Here is a 4,219-nt window from a genome sequence, read left to right on the forward strand (position 1 = left end):
ATCAGATGTTCCCACAACTAGCAAATGCAAAATGAAGGCTCACAGGGATGTGAAGCTTTCTAAGAAACTCCTTTCTGCTATACCTCCACTGGCTTGGGCTGCCTTCCCAAACCAATATTGAGAAAAATGGCAAGGCAAAGGACACAAGGCTCGTGTCAACTGCAGACTACCCTGCAGCGCAGCCCATCTGAGCCATCTCAGAAACGACACCTCATTTCAGTGCAATCACTCTAACCCAACGAGCTCAAGAAAAGAGGCACCAAAGGCAGAGGTGGGCTCAGCCAGGATTTGAACCTGGGATTTCTCGCACCCTAAGCGAGAATCATAACCTTAGAAGAACGAGCCACCACGTGCATGATTCTGGAGTCCCCCCCAGGCATTTATTCACCATGCTTGATTTACGGATATTGCTCAAAAAAGAGACTCCAAAGTGGGCTCGTCCGGGATTTGAACCCGGGACCTCTCGCACCCTAAGCGAGAATCATACCCTTTTTTTTTTTTTTTAAGCGAGAATCATAACCTTAGAAGAACGAGCCACCACGTGCATGATTCTGGAGCTCCCCCCAGGCATTTCGTGCTTTATTTACGGAAATTGCTCAAAAAAGAGACTCCAAAGTCGGCTCGTCCGGGATTTGAAACCAGGACCTCTCGCACCCTAAGCGAGAATCATACCCTTTTTTTTATTGAAGAAATGTATCAATTCGAACAGACATATCAATTATTTAACATAATAAAATGCATAAGATGCTTTCTTTGACATAAAAACTCCTAAAATTAAGAGTTTACAGACATCTTACTTACAAACATTTAAAAAAGGAGTCATTAATTGGTTTAATCTTTTAAAAATGACAATTCCATCCCCAAGTCATTTAAAACCGTTAAAACCTCCTGAGTAAAAACATAATAAAAAACATCCATCATTTCCTCCAACTTAAAATAATATTTAAAAAAAGAGTCATTAAATGGTTTAATCTTTTAAAAATGATAATTCCATCCCCAAGTCATTTAAAACCGTTAAAACCTCCTGAGTAAAAACATAATAAAAAACATCCATCATTTCCTCCAACTTAAAATAATAAAACAGACATTCAACATATTTCTCAACTTTTTTCTTAAACACATTCCACACATCAATTAAAATATTTTCCTTTTTTACCACCACCCTTCTTTCCCATACTGCACTTTTCATCAACATCACAAGTAAATTAATGAGCTTTTTATTTTTACATTTCTCATTAATGCCTAACATTAACATATTTTCCCACTCAAAGTTCCCATTTCCCTCTCCTCTCAAAATTAAAATCATGCTTTTACATCTCTCATTAAAATTGATCAGCTCATTACAATATAAAGACAAGTGTAAAAACCCTTCATCTGCATCCTGGCATACTTTACATGTGGCACTTTCCTCCATCCCAATTTTGTTTAAAATCACATCTGTGAACACTGCTTTGTTCCTGATAAAATACTCCAAATTCTCCAGTTTCGTCTGTACAATTTTTCCATTTATGTTCCCCCATATATTCTCTTCTTTTACATCATTGAAAATCCGTTGCCAGTATTCGTTTACAACAGGTTTCTTAAAAACCACATCTCTAAAAAAACAATAAAACATTTTCACAGTACATTCTTTAAAAGCACACAGTTTTTCCCCCAGTCTTACATACACATCTTTCTCTTGTTTGGCCTCTTCCATATTTTCCACTCTCTTTATCCATTCTCCAGGTATTGCCTTTTTAATATGTCATATTTATTTATCAGTTCCTGTCAGTTAAAATCATCCTTTGCCTCCTCCATCATGTCAACAACGCACTCTACTGGTAAAAATCCTTCTTTGAATTCATATAAAACATCCCTTACCCTTGTGATTCCCACCTCCCACCATTTCCTAAAAAAGACCTCTTTCCCTTCATAAAGAATGCCGCTGTTTAAAAATAAAGGCTGGTTTAAAATGTTCTCTCTTCCTTGTGTATTAAAATGCACACACGTTAAAAATTTCCCCCACGCACCCATCAATTCTTTATAAAAATCTGGCAACCCCTCTGTCATACATTTTTTCACTCTCATCCATAAAACGTTATCCCCCAGATTAAAATGACCACATTTACTTAAAAAATATTCCATTGTTCTTTTCCATGCTGCCTTGTTTCCTTCGTCCAGATATTTGCTTATCATTTTGACTCTTGACTCTTAAACTCTTTGCTCCACATCCATTAGCCCTAGTCCCCCCTTCCCCACTGCTCCTATTAAAGTGTTAAGTGTTATTCTCGGCGGCTTCCCGTCCCATAAAAAATCTAAAAAACATTTTTTCAGCCTTTTTTCTGTCCACAACGGCATTGATGCCACATATAAAATATGCCATAACTTAGAAACCATTAAAACATTCACAATTAAAACCCTCCCCTTCAAAGTTAAGGACATTAATCTCCAAAAATTCAACCTTCTCTCGATCCCTCCTAAAATCTCCTCCCACTCCTCCCACATAGCTTTCGTTTCATCCTTCCCCATTAAAACACCTAAAATCTTTATTTCATTCATTTCCTTAATTTCCTTAAACCCAGTTAAAACTTCAGTTCCCCCAAATCTCATGTATACCGTTTTATCCTCATTCACTTTAGCCCCTGATCCCCTGCAAAAGTTTTGTACTATTTTCATTGCTTCCCCTACACTCGCCAGATCTTGAAGCATTAGCGTAGTATCATCAGCGTATTGAAATATTTTATTCTCCCCTCCCTCTATGCCTATCCCTTTTATTCTCCCCTCCTGTTTTACCGTTAATCCCAGTGGTTCTGCAACTAAAGCATATAAAAGTGCCGACAACGGGCAACCCTGTCTAATTGATCTCGTTAATTTAAAACACTCTGTTAAAAACCCATTACATTTTACTCTCGTTAAAGCACCTTTATATAAAATCTTAACCCATTTAATAAAATTCCCTCCAAAACCAAAACTCTTTAGAACCCCAAATAAAAAATCATGCTCTACCCTGTCAAAAGCCTTCTCAAAGTCCAAACTGATTATAAAACCATCTTTCTTCTTTTCAGTAATATATCGTATCGTATCTTTTATGCTCATTGTTGTATCCGCAATGTCTCTTCCTTTAATACTGTATGCTTGGTTTGTTTCGATTATACTGGGCATCACTTCTTTTAATCTGTTAGCTAAAACTTTTGATAAAATCTTCAGATCGGTGTTAAGCATTGTTATAGGCCTATAATTCTTTAACTCCACTTTGTCTCCTTTCCTTTTATATATCAGCTTCATTAATCCCATTCCCATCCTTTGGTTCATCTCACCTTTCCTAAAAATCTCATCAAATACTTCTTTTAAGATACTGGTTAAAAAATCTTTAAAAACAATGTAAAACTCACTCCCCAAACCATCAATCCCCGGACTTTTTCTTTTGTTTAATCCACTCATTGCTCTTTTTATTTCTTCTTCTCTTACTTCATCACCACACTCTTTTTTATCCACTTCTCCTACCCTTGCTTTTATTTGCTTCAGTAATTCCACTTTTTCTCCTTCTTTTACCCCCTCTGTACAGAATAAGTTCTCATAGTATGATTTTATTTCTTTCAAAATGTCCTCATTTTCTCCTAATATTACCCATTTTTGCCCCTTATTTCTTTAATCATTTCTGCTTTTCCTCTGCTTTTCTCTAGATCAAAGAAAAACTTTGTACACTTCTCCCCCTCCACTGTATATTTTGCTTTGCTTCTTAATCTTGCAGCTTCATACTTCTCCTCTTCCATTTCCTTCAGCCTACCTTCTATTTCTTTTATTTTCTCTATGCTTTTTTCTGCCTTATCCAGTTCCTTATTTAAGTTTTGTCTTAGCTCTCTTTCCTTATTTTTCTTACATTTATTAATTAACTTGCAATACGTTATTGTAAACCTTTTTACCAGATATTTCACGTTCTCCCACCATATTCGCTTATCCTCATTATACATTTCATTTCCTTTTTCCTTTTCAATGATCTCCTTTATACTTAAAACATAATCTTCATTCTTCAAAACCTCTGTATTTAAAATCCAGACTCCCGGCCCTCTTTGCACTTTACTCCAGTCTACTTTAAAAAATAAAAACTTGTGATCGCTAAAACTGGTTTCTTCATACTTAATCTTTTCTATAAAATTCTCCACATTTCTCGTACATAAAATAAAGTCAATTCTTGTTTCGCACACAAACTGCCCCACTATTTGCCTCCTTGAAAATAATT

Source organism: Sinocyclocheilus anshuiensis, unplaced genomic scaffold (assembly GCF_001515605.1).
Source record: "Sinocyclocheilus anshuiensis isolate Anshui unplaced genomic scaffold, SAMN03320099.WGS_v1.1 scaffold1503, whole genome shotgun sequence".
NCBI lineage: Eukaryota > Metazoa > Chordata > Actinopteri > Cypriniformes > Cyprinidae > Sinocyclocheilus > Sinocyclocheilus anshuiensis.